Here is a 23,497-nt window from a genome sequence, read left to right on the forward strand (position 1 = left end):
TTTTATTAAGAAAGCTACAATTCCTTAATTGTTAGCTGACATCAAGAACTGTTTACCTTGGCTAAGCTGTTTTAAAAAGTATTTCCATGTGTTATTTCCACCTGGCAAAGTTCTGCCAAATACCTGTAGTAATGCCTCACTGAGCTTAGCTGCTTAGACCTAAAAATCATCTTATTGAAAGGAGAGTAATTATTTTGCATTTAGATAATAAAAAGTTGTCAGATTTAGCAAAAACAAAACAAAACATACAGAACACCAGTTAAATTTGAGTTTCAGATAAATAGCAAATAATTTTTAGCATAAGTATGCCCTGCACAATATTTGGAGCACACTTATACAAAATAGTTATTTGTTGTTGTTTATCTGAAATTTAAATTTGGCTGAGTATCCTGTATTTTATCTGACAATCCTATATTTTAAAATGTTAAAAAAGAGGGGCACCTGGGTGGCTCGGTCAGCTAAGCATCCACTTCAGCTCAGGTCATGATCTCCCAGTTTGTGAGTTCAAGCCCCACATCGGGCTCTGTGCTAACAGCTCAGAGCCTGCAGCCTGCTTCAGATTCTATGTCTCCCTCTTTCTCTCTCTACCCCTCCCTCACTCATGCTCTGTCTCTCTCTCTCTCAAAAAAAAAACATTAAAAAATAATTTGTTGTGTGTTAAAAGAAAAATATATCTCATTATACAATATATATACATATATACATATATACATATATATTAGAAATATTTAAAAAGGTATCAAATATAATACGTTAAATTTTAGAAATTGTTCTTAGATTAATCATAAAAGTTAATACAAAAGCAAAGAATTATGGTCCAAAAAATACTAGAGCATAATGAAAGAAATTGATTAGGAGATATAAAATAAATATATTTTATATTTTGTCCTTACTTTCTCTATATGCAAGAGAGTGGGAAGAGTGTGAAAAGGAAATGGAGAGGGGAAGGAGGAAGGAAGGAAGGAAGGCAGGCAATTGAAGGAATGGTGGAAAGCGGTGAAGAATAAAAAAAAAGTTGTTTTTGTATGGGAAAACACACTGTATTAGTCCTTTTGCTAAGGCAAAAAAAAAAGTAACAATAATAATGCCTTTGAACCCCCAAACAGAAAAAATGCTTGAGGAGGAGGATGACCACATGAGGAGCAGTGATGGGTTGAGGGATGATTACAATTTAGGGGCCAAATACTAATTTTCTTTTTTTACTTATGGCCTATTAATATGAAAACATTTTTAAGCATAAGCATTGTGACCTATAAGAAATTATTATTGTCATTAATCATTATCTTTGGAACAGAAAGCTAGTATAAAATTAGGCATTAGGGAAAGTTTTCAATCAGTATTTTATGCCTAGAAAAAGAAAAAATGAATCAAGGGTTAGTAAAAATTTTCATTAGATTCAAATGCCTTCTAATGTTTGACTTGAGTTATTTTATTTTGCTTAAGGAGACTCCTTCTCACACAAGGTCAACAGTATACTACTAGATTAAGTCAGTGACCTCCTACTGGGTAACCTTACTTCAGTTTTATCTATACTTAGATACAATCTACATGCCAGTGTAAGTATTCTTAAGTAATCCTTTCTCATTATCAAAATCAAATGAAAACCAAATTTTCACCCTGTCTCCTAGGGCACTTCAGTGTGATCCAACCACATCTTCCAACTTTTGCTCCAGCCGTTTCCCCACTGACAACCCAGGAAGCAATCGAAATGAAATTACAGTTGATCCTTGAGCAACACAGACTTGAACTTCTTGGGTCCACTCATATATGGATTTTTTACAGTACTGTAAATGCATTTTCTTTCCCTTATGATTTTCTTAATAACATTTTATTTTCTCTAGCTTCCTTATTGTAAAGATACAGTATATAATACATACAACATAAAAATATGTGTTGGGGCGCCTGGATGGCCCAGTCAGTTAAGCAGCCAACTTTGGCTCAGGTCATTATTTCACAGCTTGTGAGTTCGAACACCACATCAGGCTCTATGCTGACAGCTCAGAGCCTGGAGCCTGCTTCAGATTCTGCCTCTCCCTCTCCCTTTCCGCCCCTCCCCCGCTTGTGCGCTTGCTCACGCTCTCTCTCTCTCTCTCTCTCTCTCTCTCTCTTTCTCGCTCTCTCTCAAAAATAAATAAACGTTAAAAAAAATTGTTTTAGGGGCGCTGGGTGGCTCAGTCGAGCGTCCAACTTCAGCTCAGGTCGTGATCTCACACTCCATGAGTTTGAGCCCTGTGACAGGCTCTGTGCTGACAGCTCAGAGCCTGGAGCACACTTCGGATTCTGTGTCTCCCCCTCTCTCTGCCCCTCCCCTGATCATGCTCTGTCTCTCTCTATCTCAAAAATAAATAAAAACGTTAAAAAAATTTTTAAATATGTGTTAATCAACTTTTTATGTTATCAGTAAGGCTTCTGGTCAACAGTAGGCTATTATTGGTAGTTAAATTTTGGGAGAGTCCAAAGTTGCATGTAAATTTTTGACTACACACAGTGTCAGTGCCCCTAATTCCTGAGTTGTTCAAGGGTCAACTGTAATCATTATTTTCTGAAGCTCTTAACTTTCCTATCTCTCTGTTTTTGTCCTTGACATATCTCCCACTTTCACCTGCCTCCCCAGATTACACTCTTTCTTATAGAAATCCTCACTTTCTTTTAACGCTATAATTTAATTTCCTCTCCACCACACTGGTTATTCCTGGTCAGTAGCCCTAGTTGTTTTCAGTCCCTACTATGATTTCTAACCTATGTTTGTCTTAACACTGTTTAACATATTTGCATTGATTTGTCACTGCTTAGTTACTTGTTTGGTCCCTCTAGGAGGCAATAAAACCTTTGGAAATATGGTCTATGACTTGCACATCCATCTTTGAGCCCCCTGCTATGATTTCAATAGTATCCCAGATTTTATGCTTTTTTTCAATAAATTTTTGATAAATATTGATTTAATAGTATTGGTGAGAAGCCCAAAGTTTTCTGGTTTCCAATTAATGACTTAGACTTTGGGTGAAAACTCTCCCATATTCTTATGTTGTTAGGCTTGTCCTTCAGCAAAACGAACAAAATGGACCACTGGAACAGGAACATGATGTCAATGATTAGGGTTAATAGCCTTTATGAATAAATAATCAGAATGGCCAACTAGGAAAGACAAAAACAAAAAGAAAACACAAAACACAAAACACAAAAAACAAAAAAACAAAACAAGCAAACAAACAAAAACAGAAACTGGCTTGGTAATTTCAAGTGCATTAACTCCAGCTGCGTGCTTACGAAACAATAAAATTCTCAGAAACAACAACTAGAATTTAAAGGACCCAACATAAGCTTATATATGACTCTTAAAGTGGACAAGAAATAATTACAACTTACGTGATAGGCTTTTTTTTGGTTTAGTCTAAACTAGCATACCTGAGATACAGAGTGTCAATTTGGGAAACTTTTTAAAGGTTTTTAACTTTGCTACTGGAAAGGAAAGAAATGTATTTCTTTAAAATGAAAACTTACCTGTGGAAGAAAACAAGAAAAATTGCAAAAGGCAGGGAAATTACAGAATCTACAATTTTTGGTGTTCATGATTTTCCACTATCCCTAGCAGATAACCTTGAAATTAGATGACAATAAGAGGTGCTTTCTGTGGCAAGTACTTTAGTTCTTATTAGATTTCAAATAGTCATTTAGATTTGGCATGATCCAAAAAATGCTTTAAAATGGTATAACTTCTCTTATTTTCAAAGTTATATAGATGTTTTAAAACCATTCCTGATATAATCACCTCTTTAAATGGTGGGTGATATCATCTGTAATTCCTCCAATGAATCCTTTTCTTTATACCTTATTTTAAAGATAAAGATGTTCAATCTACATTGACAAAGAAAAAAGCTAATTATTAATCTTGTAGGGAGAGACAATCTCTGTAATTGAGAGGAATCATCCTGTTTCTCTAAGAAATCACTCTCATGGGATCTCAAAATGCCCTCTTCATTTGGATCTCCTACAAGCCTTAAGCTTCCTTCAAAGTTCCATTCAGCTCCTACATTCTTCTAAAGGCCTTGTATCACCTTTCTTTCTAGTCTATGGTGATGACCCCCTAACTTGGATATCTGTTATATGTAGTACCTGGTAGAGTTGATTAATTTTTTAATGTGAATTTGGCCTTTCAAATCATAACATGAGGTTCCTAAAGTCATAGTATCTTATTACATTGTCTTAAGCATAATGGGACACTGTCAATAATGTGTGGGCATTTAATAGAGATGATTATGCCTCAAAGTTTATGGAGCCTCCGCTTGGTCCCTTTCACTTTATCAAAGAGAGTATCATAAACCAAATGTTTTTGTCCCCTAAAAATTCATATGTTGAAACCGAACTCCCCATGTGAGGGTGTTAGGAGATAGAGTCTTTGCGAGGTATTTAGATTATGATGGTGGAGGCTTTGTGGATGGTGTTAGCACTCTTATAAAAGGGGCCCTAGGGAGGTCCCTTGCCCCTACCACCATGTGAGGACACAGCGAAAGACAGCCATCTATGAACCAGGAAGCAGGCCCCCACCTGACACTGAACTGGTTGGTTCCTTGATTGTGGACTTCCCATTCTCTGTAAATGTTAAATAAATTTCTGTTGTTTATAAGCTCTCCTGTTGTCTATAGTAATTTGTTATAGTAGCCTGAATAGACTAAGACAGTGAGAAAGTAAGCAATCTTAAATTTTTGCTGAATGAATAAATAATTTTTCAAACCATGTAGACATTTACAAATTCTGAACATAAACACAAGATAACCAGCTTCAGCAGTGAGTAGTTTAACCTGTCATTTATCTAGATACACTCCTTCAAACAGTAGTCTCAAAAAAGTTTCTACCGTATAAATATATTTGAGAAACACAGCAGAATAAACTGTCCTCTTGACCATCTGCAATGCAACTTTCCATATTAAAAGTTTGGAGAAATCCAAGTATAAAGACACATTTTGGACTCAGTCTTTAACCCATCATATCCTAAATTTGTTGGACCATGTAACCTTACTACCATAGCTTAAAATTGCCATTATTTGGAACACACTTTGAGGATCAAATTGCAATGCACCTTTTGAACAGCATCTAACCCACTTATCTTCACCAGAAGTGGGTGGTAGATGGGATGCTACCCAGCTAAAAGTGTGGACGTATTTTTCACAAAGGACCACATCATCGTTCTCCTGGCATCTTTCTGTACTTTCTAATAATACTTAGAGTATTATTCTAATAATACTTAAAGTACTTCTGCACTTTCTAATAGTACTTCTGTACTTTTCTAATAATACCAACAGAATGAATTTCATAGCTATTGTTAAATAGCTCAAGGTTTGACGTACTGCTATTCTCATGAAAGTATATACCACTTACATTCAATAGTGGCATAGTGAACTCTGGTCTAAGGACAAATTGTAAGTAAAAAAGGACAAGTGTAGCTCGCACAAGCTGGAAGTGTTTAAAGTCATTTTGTCATGATAAAATACAGACATGTCCCTGAATATATTTAACTGCCATCTAATGTTTAAGGAAAATAAATGTATCCTTCCTATATTCAATTATTCAGAATCCAGATATTTTTGGCCAAGTCACACAAAATCATTGTCTTCTGCCCAATTTTTTAAATATTTGTTGTTGTTAATTATTCTATATACTGTAAAGCATGGAATGTGAGCATGACAGTTGTGAGGGTCCAGTGTAAACCAGGAACCTTGTATTTCTGATCGCACTTGGTAACCATCTTGGAACCATGAAGGAAGCCACTATAAGAATGAGGTTAGCCAAAAAAAAAAAAAAAGAAAGAAAGAAAGAAAGAAGAAGAAGAAGGAAAGAAAGAAAGAAAGAAAGAAAGAGAGAAAGAAAGAGAGAAAGAAAGAGAGAAAGAAAGAAAGAAAGAAAGAAGAAAGAAAGAAAGAAAGAAAGAAAGAAAGAAAAGAGGGAGGGAGGGAAGGAGAGAGGAAGAAAGAAAAAGAAAGAAAGAAAGAAAGAAAGAAAGAAAGAAGAAGAAAGAAAGAAAGAAAGAAAGAAAGAAAGAAAGAAAGAAAGAAGGGAGGGAGAGAGAGGAAGGAAGAAAGGAAGAAAGGAAGGAAGAGGGAGAGAGTAAGAGAGAGAGGGAGGGAGGGAAGAAAGAAGACAGAAAATGGAGAAACTAAATTGTTGCTATAACTAAGAATATTCTTTTGATTAGGAATATGTTTCTCTGTAATGTTCATACTTAAAATTTGAGTATGACATTTGGAAACTCCATTGCAAAATTTAAAAAATGAAACCACACTGGGAGGTCATGGGAAACTAGATTCCTCTAAATACAGTTCTTTAAACATCACTGGGGTAAGGAAATCATTTAAATAATTTGGTTTACCTTGCATTTTCTTTCTAGATTCAGTTGTTTTTAAGATCCATTGTACACAGTAAGAACTTGAAGGTGTGTGATGTTTGTCTGATCCACTGAATAAAGATCACAGGATCTGCACAGACCTTCAACTCAATGCACAGATACATTTTTTTTTTAACGTTTATTTATTTTTGGGACAGAGAGAGACAGAGCATGAACGGGGGAGGGGCAGAGAGAGAGGGAGACACAGAATCGGAAACAGGCTCCAGGCTCTGAGCCATCAGCCCAGAGCCCGACGCGGGGCTCGAACTCACGGACCGCGAGATCGTGACCTGGCTGAAGTCGGACGCTTAACCGACTGCGCCACCCAGGCGCCCCACAGATACATTTTTAAAAATAAGACCTAAGCATGCTTTCCACACAGTTCCTGACTTAGCTTTATTCCATCTAGCATGGTTTCTATACCCTTATGATAAAGTTCATCACCCCATGCTATAATTGTCTCTGCTTTCCTGCTTCCTCCATTAGATGATTCCATAAAAGTTTTATTCATTCTTCATTCACATTTCTAAGTGCTCCCAATATATAGCATTAGTAAATTCTCAATATATAAAAAGATTGAGTACATGACTGATCAGCCTGTTCTCGAAGTGAAAGAAACTGTTTTTCATGATGCAATTCATATTCTGACTTAAAAACTGCCAGAGGTTTGGGATTATCCTGAGAGACCTAAGGGGGAAGAATTTTTAAAAATAATTTTATAAAACACAACAAAGAAATTTCCTACAAAATATTTTTATATTCATGAGACCAAGAGTTAATGTAAAATACACATAATGCCGCAACTCACTAGAGGCTCTTCTTTCTGTAGCTGCCACCTGACTAGACCACATCTCTTAAAATCAAATCCATCCATTTTGTAAGTTTCATTTTCTATAGCTGAGATTACAATCTATCATTTAGAGAGAATCTGACACCTAGATAAAAGCAAGCACATAAAAAGGAATCGAAACTGATGCAGAAGGGAAAAAGTACAAATAGGCTGCATTTCTGCTAGTTAAATGACATAGTTGGGAGCGGAGGAGATAGCACGAGAAAAGAAAAACTTTTTAGGTCATTTTTATCAAGTGATTTGTAGGTGAAGGGACATCTGAACATCAAAATTTTATCGTATCTTCTAAATTCATTGTTCTAAAATCCTTCTTTCCTCTTCCCTGCTATTTTGTGTATTTGTTAAGATACTCTTTAATGTATTAATTTCATATTTGCTTTAAAGATAAGAGTATCCAAGGGGCATCTGCATGACTCAGTCAGTTACGTGTCTGACTCTTGGTTTGGCTCAGGTCATGATCTCGTGGTTTCAAGCCCCATGTCAGTCTCTGTGCTGACAGTGTAGATCCTGCTTGGAATTCTCTGTCTCCCTCTCTCTGCCCCTCCCTCACTCTCACTATCTTTATCTCTCTCAAAATAAATAAATAAATAAATAAATAAATAAATAAGAAAAAAGATAATAGTATCCAAGATGTCTGTTTACTATGTGTAAAATCTAATCACAAACCATCACTCATCATCTTACCCTCAAGTAATAATTATCACGTACATCTGGTACGTGATGTACCTATTGCCTATGCTTGGTAAACATGCCAATCGAAGTGTGCTTACACAACAGTTGAGAAAGTTGTCCCCAGTACTGAAAGCTGAATGTTTCCCATCTTGTTTCATGTGTGTAATGAAATAAGACATAGATATAGGGAGTCAGGAGACATGAGTTTTTGTTTCTGGTTCCATGAACATGTCACTTTTCTAGACGGCATTCTCTCTTCTGTGAAGTAAAAGGACTTAGACTAGATGCTTAGTCAAAGAAAGATGTCCCTTTCTTTGACTTACATAATCTATCCTTTGAAGTCTTCTGTGAAAAATAAGAAAATGGAAAGACCATATCTATGATTGGTTCCATTCCTGAAAGAACAGTTTTAATTGTTTTTCCTTATTAGTTGCAGTTATTTCTGCAAATATTATAGCAAATAAGATGGAACAAAACAGACTCCAAATATTAACAATGTTTCCAAGTTTATTAAATTAAAAATTATTGGGTTGATCTTATTATACCATTTGTGGAGAAAAAACCAGTACAGTTTGGTTGTTGTTGTTGCTTTTTTTAATTTTTGTACTTTCTACCTATTCTCTACTCCTGAAAGCTATTATATCTTCACTGTGAGCAGCTTACATACTTGTATAACTTACCAGATGACAAGGGCTGTCCTCCCCCTACAATTCTGTCCAAGCACCTGATGTGAGTTTTCAGTGGTACAAAAGTTTACTCAGTAATTCAAGGTGTCAGATGGTGTTATTTTGTCTTTTGAGTACCTAAATGATAAAAAAAGAGAGGGGACCAAAAGTCAGGCATGCTTCCAACTAAACCATTAATATTTGCAGTTTGGCTAAAATTATGCTCAACCTCGGCAAACCTGTATTTATTTACTAATTTTTAAGCAATTTTTTTTTAGTGCCAGCAGGTTTCTAACACTACATTCACTGAGGTGTGCCTCACACGTTTGAGAGCATCTTGAAAGAAGGTTTTCTCCCTTTGTAAGCTGATCAGTTGAAACCAGGATTGGTTATGATTTCCATAGAATTTCTTATTGCAACTGAGAACCATAATCACAAACATCAAGGCAGTAAATGCTGCATAGATAGGAAAGCTTTTAATAGCTTAGAAAGAAACAAATGTGTCAAGTTATTCAACAGGATGGAAAGTACATCATAAAGAAGGAAGGGAGAAGGAAAGGGAGAGAGGAGAGAGGGTGCCGTCTGTGTTGTGATTTGCCTATTGGAGCTTGCCATAAAATCTACACGCCATTCTTCCCACCACCGATGCATCTGATACCAGGGAGTCTGCCAGATGATATCGGCCAGGGAGCAAAGCTACTTTACTGCAAGTTAGACTTGATGCAATCCCCTTGTCAAAACAGCAGCCTTTTATGTCATCTTTGTAGGTCAGAGGCATTCAAATATGTGGTCTGTAGTGCATTCAAAGCCCGGAGAGGCTTACAAGGTACTGTGCTGCTTTTTCCATGATGCACAGCATAAGATGTAATAGAATGTTTCAAGATGATGCCTAATGATGCCTAATGCTGGTTGCCCCCGCATCAAGTTCAGCTGTGTATGGTTTATAACGTTTGAAGAGGTTTTTTAGGAACTAAAGAAGAAAGATGCTGATCAGCTCAGAGGAATGAAATGACACTTTGAGTGAAAAAATACATTTCATAACTTCTCATAATTAGTTACAGAAGGCCTAAATTAACACTTAAGTAAATATGTGTACATAATGAATGTAGGCACTATACACCTAATTATAAATTTATATGTAAAATACATTGCATAATTAATTACATTTGTGTTTAAAGTAATTGTTATGTGTATATTAATTTAGACATATATATTTTTAATTTTCAAATGATCTGCCTTAATCTACAAATAATTGAGGATTATTTAACCAAATATAACATAATGAAATACATTTTTAAATTAAAATAAGGATAAGAAAAACTATAAATGAGACATTTTTCAAGCTCAGAAAAATTTTAGAAAAAAAGTACCTAAATGCAAAACACAAGTTCCTATTATAAACCCGAAAAGGCATGTGTGGTCTACACAAATAATTATGCACTTCTGTAAGAAAATGGTACGCAAAATCATAGTCTTTGGCCTCCTTTTTGGCCTCCTTTATTTTTTTACTCCCTCATCGGATTGCCAGTTCTTGGGCTCTGCACTGACATTTCCTAAAAGCAATCAATGGAACTCAGATTCCCTTATATCCACAGCGATTTATTTTTACTACACTATGAGAACTTTATAACCAATACTACTCTTCTTTATCTTCTTCTCCTAGTGCATTTCCTGACTCTATGGTTTCCCCTTGTACCCATTTCCTGCTGCTGTCAATGAAGACACTGAATATTACACTTTTTCTTTGGCTACCTACTAGCTGTTTCCTCGTGTTTACAAAAGCAATTTTCTTCCGGGTCATGCTTCCATCAATGGCTTTATTGCTCACTTATGCTTTTGTCTTTCCTGTTGCTATAAGCTGACCAGTTTAACTTCAGCCAGTCATGAATGCTGGTTCTAAGTCACAAAGTAACTCGTCACAACTTCCCATTAACAGGTTGCTCTGTTCTCATTTGAGAATCTTTATGAATCTTTACAGTTTGCTATAACGCAAAAGGAACGTTCTTTTCTTGATACCCTTACAGTGGGAAGCAGGAAGAAATAGCTTTGGGGAAAAGGAAAGCTACTCAGACTGTCCCTAGGGAATGAGGCCCCTTTTCTTCTTATCCCTTAAAATTTTCCTCTATCCCTTAAAATTTCTTGCTAACTTCCAGGCTCATAGCAAAAGCTCCTGTAACTGTGGCAGTATGTATCTGTCCCGAATTGAGGTGTGACTTCCAGTACATTAAAGGGAGACTAGCTACTGAGGGACAGCTTCAGACTTTTTAAATTCTCCAGCAACTCTGTCACTCTGTCTCTACTTCCCAAAAATACCCACTGAAGTATGTAAACTGATAGTTCCAAACTTCACACAAATTTTGTTATAGTTCACAGTAAAAAGTAAAGAAATGCACTATATAGATAAAATTCTTAAAGTCAAAAGTCTAAAAAAGACCAAAGGATAATTTAATTATTGAATGGGAAGCAGTTGTGTGTGTGTGTGTGTGTGTGTGTGTGTGTGTGTGATTATGAATTGAAGAATCTTTAGTAAAATAGAAGCAGAGCTTTGGAGCACTTGAATGGCTCAGTCTGGTGAGCATCTGACATCAGCTCAGGTCATGATCTCACGGTTCGTGAGTTCCAACCCCACGTCGGGCCCTGTGCTGACAGCTTGGAGCCTGGAGCCTGCTTTGGATTCTGTGTCTCCCTCTCTCTCCGCCCCTCCCCTGTTCACACTCTGTCTCTCTCTCCCTCAAAAATAAATAAACATTAATTTTTTTTAAAAGAATGAGGACAGGGGTGCCTGGGTGGCTTAGTCGGTTAAGCATCCGACTTCAGCTGAGGTCATGATCTCGCAGTTTGTGAGTTCGAGTCCCATGTGGGGCTCTGTGCTGACAAGCTTGGAGCCTGGAGCTTGCTTTGGATTCTGTGTCTCCATGCCTCTCTGCGCCTCCCCTGCTCATGCTCTGTCTCACTGTCTCTCAAAAATAAACATTAAAATTTGTTTAAAAAGCAGAGCTTTGATTTAGATTATACACATCTATTCACGAAATTTATTTAGCCACTCTTTTATAGAGGTGTGACTATAATTTTACATCTTGTGAAGGCAATTAATTTAGTACCTTAGTCCCTGCAGACACTAATCCATATTCCTTTGATTTCCATAAAGTGATTCAACAATCATTTTTGGAGCACCTAGCATACATCAGGCCCAGGCTAGATTCTAGAATTACAAGGACGTACAATACATGATACCTGCTTCACAGAACCCCAATCTTTCTGAGCAAGTGGACATGGCTTACAACACACTCTTCTAGAATAGTATGACAGAAGCATGCACAGAGGCCATTGGAGCATCCCACAAGACAGGACCAGATTTTTCTGATGGATCTCGAAAGCCTCCATAGATCTTATACACTTCCAATGTATATATTAGGATGAAATTTCCTTTCTAGGCAGTTATGATTAAAATTCAACCATTTGAATTGACTACTTGCATGAATTAGGCCTTTTAAAAATAGACTAATCTTGATGTAATCGTGAGTTCCTAATGAAGTTAAAGTGAAGGTAGAACATCATCGTTAGTGATAAAATGTCACCCAAATGTATATTTAGGGACTATGTCTCAATGGGATCATTTCTTCTACAGCTTTGAAAATGCTGGTCTCTAATTCTGTAGAATGCTAGTAGTATTGCATTTGTAGCCATAACACAGTTGCAGAATTCCAAAAGGACTATTTTGTTCCATTTATTATAGTAAAAAAGAAATCCTTGCTGAATATAAAACATTGCTGTTTTGATTATGTGAACTGATTGTGTGTAATTTTGCCGCTTCTTTTTATGTCATCATGTCCATTGAATCCCTTTTAAAGGAAAATCATTTTCTAGACTAAAATGTTATCCTAAGAGCAGCTCTACTTTTGCTGACATGATTTTGATTAGGAAATTTAGATCTTCACTCTATATGAATACATTAGAAGAGGATTACTCTGATCGAGACTCCACAAGAGAGCTAAAATATACCACAAATAAATAATCAAGCATCTTGTATAAATTTAAAAATAAATCATGTATCATAAAGTAAAAATGGCCAGTTTAGGCTCAGAAAGAACACAGATAGCATTGCTAATTTGTAGCAGAGTGAATCCAGTAACATGGGTTTTTAATTAGATGGCAGAAACAGTAAGGTGACAGGGCTGAGAACAGGTAAATCATCCAGGAATAGCAAAGCACCGAGCACAGAGCCAGCTGGTGCAGAACTGCCTCGTGTCAGAGATCCGCGCTGCGTCCTGAAACGGGAACTGTTCAGACAGTCTGTCGCACAGCTGTTCTTACTCGGAAACAAACAGCCAGGTCTGGTAGTGCTATCACTCTGCAGGTACTATCATGACAGTAAAGTTTCTAGGAAGGACTGGGTATCTCAGGGAGATAGAAAAAAAAAAATCAAGCCTAAAGGAAACACCAAAAAGATGTGTTTAAAAATACCTCCTTTCCTCTCCTTTGGTTTATCTATTGCATTATGGATGTCAATTGAATTATTTAGTCAGAACTATATTTATACCACCAGATTTGGGGTTCTCAAGAATTTGGGGCTAAGATGAATCAGAACAAAGTTGTTAGTACTGTTTTTGAAGTTGAACATGATCACAAATAAACCGTGGGATTTTGTTTTTCATGGAGCTATCGATATGGGTAAATACATTGTTTAAAAACGTTTGAGAAGGAAGGTATTTACAATGTTAACTCCTTTTCCTTTATTAACGCTTTTTTTAAAGTTTCAAAAGACGTTTTATTTGCTGAGACCCTCCCCCAGTACTAATCGAAACTTACAAAATTCATTAAAGTTAGAAATAACATGTTAGGGTGCCTGCGAGTTTCAATCAGTTGAGTGTCTGACTCTTGATTTCCACTCAGGTCATGATCCCAGGGTCGTGGGATCTGAGGCCCTTGTCAGGCTCCGTGCTGAGTATTGGGCGGGCTTGAGATTCTCTCTCTCTCTCCCTCTGCCCCTCTCGCCCACTTGCCCTCTCTCTCCCTCTCTCAAATAAATTTTTAAAAACTTAAAATAAAAAACAAGTATTTAGAGAAGTTCAAAAGATAGAAAGTCCGTACTTATGATATAATTAATTTAAAAAAAAAGTGTTTTGACAGGAAAGAAAGAGAATGACTTTGTGAATTGGCACTCAAACAAAGCAAGTTAAGAGGACATTACCCCAGTTCTATGGACTTAATTGCAAGCCTCACAGCCAAATCTATATTTTGAAACCCTAACCCCCAGTGTGACTCTCTTGGGAGATAGGGCCTTCAGGAGGGATTAAAAATTACTCAAGGTCATTACTCAAGTGGGGCCTTAATCTGATAGAATTTGGTGGCCTTAAGAAAGGAAAGAGATATCTCTGTCCATCTTTTTGGTGAGCCCACAAAGATGAGGTCATGTGAGCACTCAGGAAATGGCAGCCATCTGAAAACCAGGAAGGGTGATCTCCACAGAAAGGGAAACCTGCTAGACCCTGACTGGGGACTTTCCAACATCCAAAACTGGGAGAAAATAAATTTCTGTTGTTTAAGCCACCCAGTCTACAATATTTTGCTATTGCAGCCCACACTGCAATACACCCAGAAAAGAAGGGTGTATGAGTCACAAGGACTGGGCTGTGAGGAGGTGAGAACTGCTTCTGAATGTTCCTGAAGTAGCAGTGGGGCCAAAACAGTTCAGCCAACATTGCCACAAATTTCAGACACTTGTCGTCTCCCTTCCTATTGATGGCTTTGGCTTTAGTTTGTCAGTTTCTTTTTGTTTTCTTGTGTGTTTTTGGGTAGGAGGGAGCTGTTTGTTTAACTTCAGTTTGTTGTATATAAAAATGGAAACATTTCAATTGGGTAAATTATTGGCATTTCAGCCATTTTGTTTGACAAAAACTATCTTGAAGAAACAAAGAAAATCATCTTTACCAAACCTGAAAAATAATCTTTTATTGAGTATTTTCTATCAATGCCTTTGATGATTCTTGGTAATTTTTATATAAAAACAAACCAACCTCCTATAGGAAATAAGTCCATTACTTTATCAAAAAACCTTCCAGGGGCACCTGGGCGGCTCATTCAGTTGAGCGTCTCACTCTTGATTTCGGCTCAGGTCACGATCTCACAGTTGGTGAGATGGACTCCTGCATCAGGCTCTGTGCTGACAGTGCGCAGAGCCTGCTTGGGGTTCTCTCTCTTCCTCTCTCTCTTCCTCTCCCTTGCTCATACTCTCTCTGTGTGTCTCTTTCTCAAAATAAAAATAAACAACCGTAGGAAAAAAAAACATCTAATTGCTTGCCTTGCTGAATTGGCAGAGGCTTCACAGTGGTGTCCTTAACAACATTTCCCCAAAGACAATGTAGGGAACCAATCCATAAGTGAGATTCTAGTGAAAGGGAACACAAACGTGGGGAGCAGTTTATCTTGGCCTTCACTGCTCCACCAGTCAAGGTTCTTACCCTTTTCATCTCTACTCATATTGGTTTTCCATATTTGCATGTATCCCAGGTACTATCACGATTCATTCAAAAATGTGTAATAAACATTGGCTGGATATTGAAAAAGCAAGAATACACATGAAATTTGTTTGCTCTTTGAGAACTAAAAACATGAAAGGGGGCGGACAATTATGTAGGCAACTGAATTATAATATTATAAGCATTAAGGTGGGAGTATGAATATGTCAGCACTCTACAAGTACAAAAGAGGGAAGAAGTCAAAGAAGTCAATGGAAGAAACAGTATTTGCTGTTGGCCATGAGTGATGGGTTGTAATTTTCCATAAAAGTAGAGAAGAAACCACAGATATGAATTCTTTGGTTAGCACAGCATTAAAATATATATCTTAATTTGTATGTCTTTGTGAGGAAAAGGCATAAGTTCTCCAATTCACAAAATCCCCTTCCCCACTTTGCCAGATTCCTGAAAGTACTTAAATTTGCAACTTCTAGGATAGAATAAGCAAACTTGTGGCACTTGGAGGATGGAGACTAACACCTAGCACGTTCTGGGAACTGTAAATACTTTAATGTAGTTTAGCACACATTTCATGGAGGAGATGAGTGTAACATGATATTTGTAATAATTGCTAACAGCTACTGAGTACTTAGCATGTATCACTTTTAAGTACTTAACATGTATTAAATTCAATTACCCATCAAAACAATCTCATACAGCATTAGGATTATTATTATTATTATTATTATTATTATTATTATTTTAGAAGAGGAAATTGAGACAAAGTATCTCACCTAAAGCCATGCAACAGTAAAGTCAAGATTTGAAGTCAGGCCAGGGTGTGAGCTCCCAAAACCAATACGTACTGCAAAAAGGTAGAATGAGGGAAAGGGAATGGCCTTGAATGTCAGTTCAGGGAATTTATAATTTATTTTGTGATACTAGGGAGCCATTGAAGGTTTTTAAGAAGAGAATAACTGCTCAAGTTTGTGTTTTAGAAAGATAACATGGAGGATGAATGGGAGAGGAGTGAAGACTTCAGTCAAGGATAATAATCTGGAAACAACAGTGACAGTCTAGACAGAAAGAAAAAGAGAGTGAACAGGGCAATTACAGGGCAATCCCTCTTATTCTGGCCTCCACCCCAGTCAACCAGGATCTGGATTGCTATGGCTATGTCCCCCACCGAAGCATAAGAGTTGTTCCACTTCTCCCATCTCACTCTAGGTTCAGAGTTTCTGCAGTGTGCAAGATGGCAGCTAAAGAACGTGTTACTTTAATATATGTTAATGCATTAGTTGAGCTGAAAGGGGCAACTTCATCCTCAATTCCTTCTTCAGAGCAAAGCCCATGTGAGAGGGAGTTTTCGAGGTAGAACCATTCCAAACTCAGATACAAAACAGAGTTGGAAATCTAAAAAATAGGTAGAATTTAACAGAATTATCATGTTATACCATGTAAACTAGCCATCTTTATCTAAATTTATGTGTGTAGTTTTAGGCTTCACACACATAATTTCAAAATTAATTCTCTGGGTAGGCAGAGATCCTAGAATTATGTACTATTTTTTTCATCTAGCCTTTCATTTTTATTTTTGAAAAATTTCATATATATATGTATATATATATGATTTATGTAAATTATAAAAGATAATAGCAAAATGAACATCTATGTGTCTATTATCCAAGCCCCAGATTTTAAAACAGAACACTATTTATTTACTATCATGTGTTCATTATTTGTCATTTCATCTGGTAAACTAAACTGACTGAACTCTACGAACGAGAAAAGGTTTTGTATCTGAGAACACCCATGATCAACCTGCCTCGTCAAGGCTTTATTTGCTTCAAATACCTAGGAACTTCCTGGAAAAGAACTCATCTGAAGGAGACACGGAAGTGAGGGGGGGAAAAAACTCAAAGATCCAAGGGTCTTAGCCAGTATTTGAGAGGAATGTGCCAGACTACCCATCACTGTCCCATCCCCAAGTCTTAGAACAAAAACCTGAACTAGCTGCTTGACTAAAATATTTGTGGGATGACAAGAGCAGAGGGCAGCAATGCCAGAGTCCTCAGAATTGATACCTCGTCATCCACAAAAAATGTTAAGGACTAGCTAATATGAAAATGTGGGAGGAGGCTTTGTAGATACTCTGGCAAGAGTCAGATTCACAGCCTTCTGAAGTTAAACAATGGCTTTACAGCAACTTCAGCTGAATTCCCCATCCCATCAGAAGCCTCTCATGGTGCTGGCATCAGAGCAAGAAAAGAGAACAAAGTGGATTCCACATAGCCTAGAAAACCACTCTGCTTTCTCAATGCACTGACTGGGACTCCGTGCACTGACTAATGTGTCTCCATATGATGAGGATTCCTTCCTGGGAGTTTGAGGGGAATCCTGCTCTAATTATTTTTTAATTAAAAATATTATTTGATTTAATCTATCCTTTTCCTATATATTCCATAAAGAAGATATTAAGCCAGGATTTGTGGTAAAGAGTTTGGAAACTTATTCGCTCCTTTTTCATGGGCAGGAACCTACATTTGAATATGTCAACCTAAATGGAAAATTCTTCCAACCATTTATTTAGAGACAAATAGAACCCTGTTATCTCTGAATTACTGAACAAAAAGTAAGGGAAATGTAACTGGATTTTAGTAATTATAAAAATTTTCAGCATCATTCACAGATATTAAGAATAGTTCCTTACTACTTGCTCTATCCTTCAAAATGAAGATTTTTGGACCAGGAAGAAGGGATCATTTTTTATTCAGTCTAATCTTCGCTACAATTCTCCTAGGGCCTGTTGGTTCTCATGGCTGGAGAGGGAAAAGTGTGAAGTGATGAGAAAGACTTTTGAATTCCATCAGCAACTTTTTGCTGTCTTCAGATATCTTGAAACTCTGTTTCAGATACCAATACTGTTCAACCTAGAACCTCATTTACACAAGAAAAGAGATAACCAAGAATTGGCAGGCATTTGAGCAAAATGACCAGCAAGAGGGAAACTAACGTCAACACAGTCCGTCGACCCAGAAAGGAGCTATTCCTCCCACCAATGAAATAGTGCTATTCCAGGAAAGCACTGGTAACTCCAAAATAATTTACATAATGTTTCCAAGAAAGAGAGAGAGAGAGAGAGAAAGAGAGAGAGAGAGATAGTTACTAAAGAGGATAACACATCTGTATTTCAAATTGAGATAGACTCAGTATCACAGTATTATAAACTTAATTTGGGAATTATAGGAGATAACAAAATATAATACTTCTCCTTAAAAAAAAAAGGACTGAATCTGCAAGGAACAGACTATTACTATGTTACACAAATTTTTCCAGGGTACCCAAAATATGGAAACTTTCCAAACTGATTCACTGAGGTGTGATCCTGATAACAAAACTAAAAACGATTGATACTCAAAAAGAGAATCTCTAGATCTATACTGTTGATAAATGTTTACAAACAAAATACTAGCAAATTGTTAAAAGCAGTATATAAAAGAATACTACATTATGAGGGAGGTTTTATCACCAAACATCAAGGATGCTTCAACATCTGGAAAACTGTTAATGTGGTATTTACGTACTGAAGAATAAAAACCATATAATTATCACAATAGACACAGAAAAACATTTCATAAGACCATTTTTGATGAAAAAAATAGTAAATTAGAAATGGAAGGAATGTTCTTTTGCTTGGGAATGGGTTATTTACAAAGTGCCTTTGGACAACTTAAATGTAATGGAAAAGTTAGAGACACTTTCATTTCGGTCAGGATCTAGTCAAGAACACTCATGATCACAGCTCCAATGTATTGCAAGGAGTTGTTCGCTTCAGACACATAAAGGTATGTGTTGTCTGTAAAGAATTGTAAAACAGTAGCAAAACCAACTAAAACTCAGACTGCTTTTATTATTGCTATGTGCCAGCAACTCTAAACATCATCAATAACAACATATTTCTCTCTGAAAAAAAAATATGTTTTTGGTCTAAGTTTTAAAACTACTGCTTTGGTGGCTGTTTTTTTTTTTTAATATACATACATATGTTTCAAACTAGTACATATTATTTATCTTTTAATAACTAATATCTGGAAGCTGATACGGAGCATTCTTAGTTATACAGTCAGCCCCTGTCAGAGGGCTCATTACATTGATTTTTATTGACAGAAAGTTCATAACAGTTCAGAATTAGTCAAAGTTGCTCCAGGCATTGTTTGTGTCGAGAACCTCTATTCCGCTAAATATTCCTGCATTTAAAGAACAGATTTTAAACAAAAAATAATAATATCAAAGTGATTATAAAGATAAAGAAAGTGAACTGGACTTACTTTAATTCTGTCATTATACGAAGGCCAGGAGAAAGACAAAAGATACTGGGCTTGAATGCCTTGATCATGTTCCCTAAGAACTTGACACTTCTTCTACAGCAATGGATCAAATAATGATAATGCTTGCTATTTTATTCATCTAATTCCTTTGATTTTTGCAGAAGAAAAGTTTTTGATGTTTCAACCAAATGTAATAGAAATTTATGATGACTTTTCTGATGAAGTTATTTTGTGGAACTTTTTTTATACATACAGACATCTGAAAGCTGATAGAATTAATCCCCAAGAAACACAGACATGGACAGTATTCAATTTCTGGAATGTATTAAGAAATAGGATCTTTATAAATCACTGAAAATGTTATTCTTATGTGTAAGACTTTTCCTACTCGTATATATCCTGCTTCATGTGGGAAAAAACTTTAAAATTAAAACTAATCAAAACATAGTCTATTTACTATAAGCAAAAATGGATTAAAAAACCTAGCTATAACATTAAACATGAATATACCAAGATTAATTTTTTCCAAAATTTAATCGACAACTGTATAGAAATTAAGGCTTGAAAATAGTAATTTTAAGGTTATTATTACTGAGACAGACTGTATATAGATATTAATTCTCCTTTTCAAAAAATACATTAATGTAATTAAACATTATTAACCAACCGATCTTTTCCTTTTAAGTACTGTAATATTTGTATTATTTTTAATATTAACTGGCATGTAAAAATGTATGAACTTCAATTAAGAAAATTTCTAATCTGTCTACACTTCTTTTCTGGCCATTATTATTACTTACTTACTTTCATGATTATTACTGGAAATAATTTTGTCATATAGAGTACAGTGTGCTAAAAAATTATCCACTCTAGATGTCAAGTACCTGAGGTATATTACTGTATCTACCTAGAAACTATGACTGTCAACAGAAAAATCTCACAGAAATTATGAGAGAGCTTGGCGACATGGGATATTAGCTTTCCCACCAGAGCAACAACAAACTCTAAAATACCAAGTAAAAAAGTCAACGCTAAATAAGCACTATACAACCATTAAATGACATAAAATAAAATAAATAAATGAATAGGATGGGAAGAGTCAATATTGTAAAGATCTAAATCTCTTTCTCATCAATTGGCAGATAAGGAATCAGGTTAAGAACCAACTAGAATTGGAAGTGATTTTAAAATTCTAGTTGAATCCATACAATTTACAAGCACAACTAGCACAATCACAGTATTAATAGTTTATGTCCACTCTGAGATGGGAGATAACCAGAATAGAGCTTTGATTTCCCCATCAGTGCGATGTGGGGCTTTCATATTAAGGAAACACGAAGATACAATCTTACAGGATAATAAAATCTCCTGCACTGTTTTTTTTAAGTTTATTTATTTTGAGAAAGAGAGAGTACAACCTGCAGAGAGGCAGAGAGAGAAAGAGAGAGAGACAGAGAGAGAGAGAGAGAGAGAGAGAGAGAGAGTCTCAAGCAGGCTCTGTGCTGACAGCATGGAGCCTGACACAGGATTTGATCTCAAGAACTGTGAGTTCATGACATGAGCTGAAATCAGGTCAGACGTTTAAACAACTGAGCCACCCAGGCACCCCTCTCCTGCACCAATTTTATCACATAATTTTAGTGGATTTCCCACCATTATGACCCTCAGTTTGAAACACCAGCGAAATCATATCGAGACAACAGTCAGAGACACACAATGTCAGTTGGCATTCACAAACATTCAAGACTGTGTCTTCAAAATCTCCAGAACCTTGGGGTGTCTGGGTGGCTCAGGAGGTTAAGTATCCGAGCGGTTTTCGGATCAGGTCATGATCTTGTGGTTTCTTGAGTTTGGGCCCCACATCAGGCTCTTCACCAGCAGTATGGAGCCTGCTTGGGATCCTCTATCTCCCTCTCTACTTGTGCTCTGTCTCTCTCAAAATAAACGTAAAGAAAAATTTTTTAAACAAAATCTCCAGAACCAGTTGCATAAAAACAGTTCACTGATTAAGAATTTTCATGAAACATCATTGGTTGAAATTTCTACTGATTCTGACCTAAGAATTTTGCATTTTTCTAATGACACTGTTCTCTGGCAACACATATATATGCTAACCTCACTAGATTTGGAGCCCAAAGAAACTATTTTTAAAGAAATACATTCTATGATTTGCCAACCTCTGGCTAAGTAAATTAAAATCTTGAAATCTCCTATTTTTAGTTGGGGGCAGTCACTATTAACCTTCTAACCATATTTACCAACATGTAATTATAGGGTAAAATAGAAAATTCCTAAATTCACCGAGGATTATTTAAGATAAATACTTCTAGCGTGCCTGGATGGCTCAGTCAGTTGAGAGTCTGACTCTTGATTTTGGCTCAGGTCATGATCTCAGGGTTCATGAGTTCAAGCCCTGCCTTAGGCTCTGTGCTGACAGGGTGGAGACTGTTTGGGATTCTCTCTGTATCTATCCCCTGCTCATGTGCCTGCTCTCTTTCTCTCTCGGTCTCAAAATAAATAAATAAAATCACTTATCCTATATCCTATATTCCCTCTCTCTCATGGCATCCCCTTTTAGCCAGTGGCCAAATGTGACAAGTTGATAAAACCTATTTTCTCCAACAGTGTGCAGAAAACTCAGGATTATAAAAGATTCTAAAATAAGGAAATAATTGAAAATAAGGTAGATTTGGAGAATAATTAATTTCACCTTTAAAGCACTTTTCTTCTATTTGCCCTTACTATTCTGGAGACTTCTATTTCTATGCAGGTACAACTTTGTTTCCCTTAGCCCTGACACAACCGGACCCCGCTTTGTCAATACACCGTCATCTTCATGCCTCCATTCCCAACGTCACAAAGAAGCTTTCTGAATTTCTAAGTTGTGTCTTCCACCCTCAGAGTGCCACACAATTCTACTCGGCCTGCAGAAGCTGTGCGTCCCTCTTTATTTCCAAACTCACGCTCACTTAGTTTTTACCATGTGTCTCCCCATTTTTTTTCTCATCTGACCCTAGCTTTGGAGGAGGGGTCCAGTCAGCATATTCTTATATTTGTCTTGAATGGGCAACTAATAATCTGTAATGAAATTCATAGAGTCATGATAACTCCCATATGCCCTGCCATTCACCCTCCCCAAGCCAATAACAAAGCAGGCAGCTTGGCTAATACAATATTTAGACTAGCGGTGAAGAGAGAGATCTTTTCTCCCTCCTATACTCTGAATAAATAAATTATTCTGACCAAATGAAGAAATGTGGTGTAACATGATTTATTTGGGCCACAGCTGACACTAGTAAGACAAAGTCTCGTTATCTGCTTACAGAAACTTAAGCAGAGGTCAACAGCCACATCCTCTGATTTGTTTGCCATGCATGAACATCATGGGGAAGAACTTGAACCTGGTCTTCAATAGGAGTCCAAACATATACTAATATGTCTTATAGACTAAAAGCGATTGAAGAGAGAAGGCAGGTTACACTGAGAAACAAAGGGCTCCTAAGAGGAAAAGCCTTAAGTGAGGCTCAAAACTGGCTTTGCCACGCAAAGTCAAACACCTCATTCAGAGGATGGAGTTTCAAGAGCAGAGCATTCATGCATGAAAGCTGAAACTCAGTGTCACTTGGCACCTTACTCTCATTGCCACGGGACCACCGCCACTAACAATCTACAGACCAAAAGGGAAGGTATTTTCTTGCTGGATAGACAAAAATTCTACTGCCAAAGGCCAGAAGTGGACGCAACTAGAAACTAATCTATGTGGCCTCTGAGATAGTGTGAAACACATTAAATGAGGACAGGTCCATCATTTTTATACCAAAGACCTGGAAGAAGACTAGAAAAAAAAAAAAAAAAAGCTTCTCTCTGGAGCAGAGAGAAGCTGAGGCACACACTGGGGCTGCAATTCTGAGTCCCCTCACCTGTTTGGGAAGTGCCTACAGAGATCCCACACAAAGGAGAGTGAAAAGGCATTGCTTTTCTTGGCAGGTGAGGTCTTTGGACCCACTGTGCCCAGAAACAAATAACAAAAATGCTCTCACCCATGAGCTGTGGGATCTAGTGTAACAGTAGAGAGTAAAATCTAAGAACAAAACTATGGATCACACAGACTAGAGGAAAAGACATAAAATGTTTTCCCCACAAAA

General features: G+C 36.7%; 1 long non-coding RNA gene across 1 annotated transcript in view; it reads right to left on the reverse strand.

Moving 5' to 3' along the window:
• Positions 1-23,497, reverse strand: part of LOC109500786 — a 208,489-nt gene that overhangs the window by 160,671 nt on the left and 24,321 nt on the right. The window contains exon 5 of the long non-coding RNA XR_006599477.1: positions 8,582-8,704. This is a non-coding gene — a long non-coding RNA (uncharacterized LOC109500786). The remainder of the gene's footprint in view (positions 1-8,581; positions 8,705-23,497) is intronic.

Source organism: Felis catus, chromosome B3, assembly GCF_018350175.1.
Source record: "Felis catus isolate Fca126 chromosome B3, F.catus_Fca126_mat1.0, whole genome shotgun sequence".
In the NCBI taxonomy this organism is placed as follows: Eukaryota; Metazoa; Chordata; class Mammalia; order Carnivora; family Felidae; genus Felis; species Felis catus.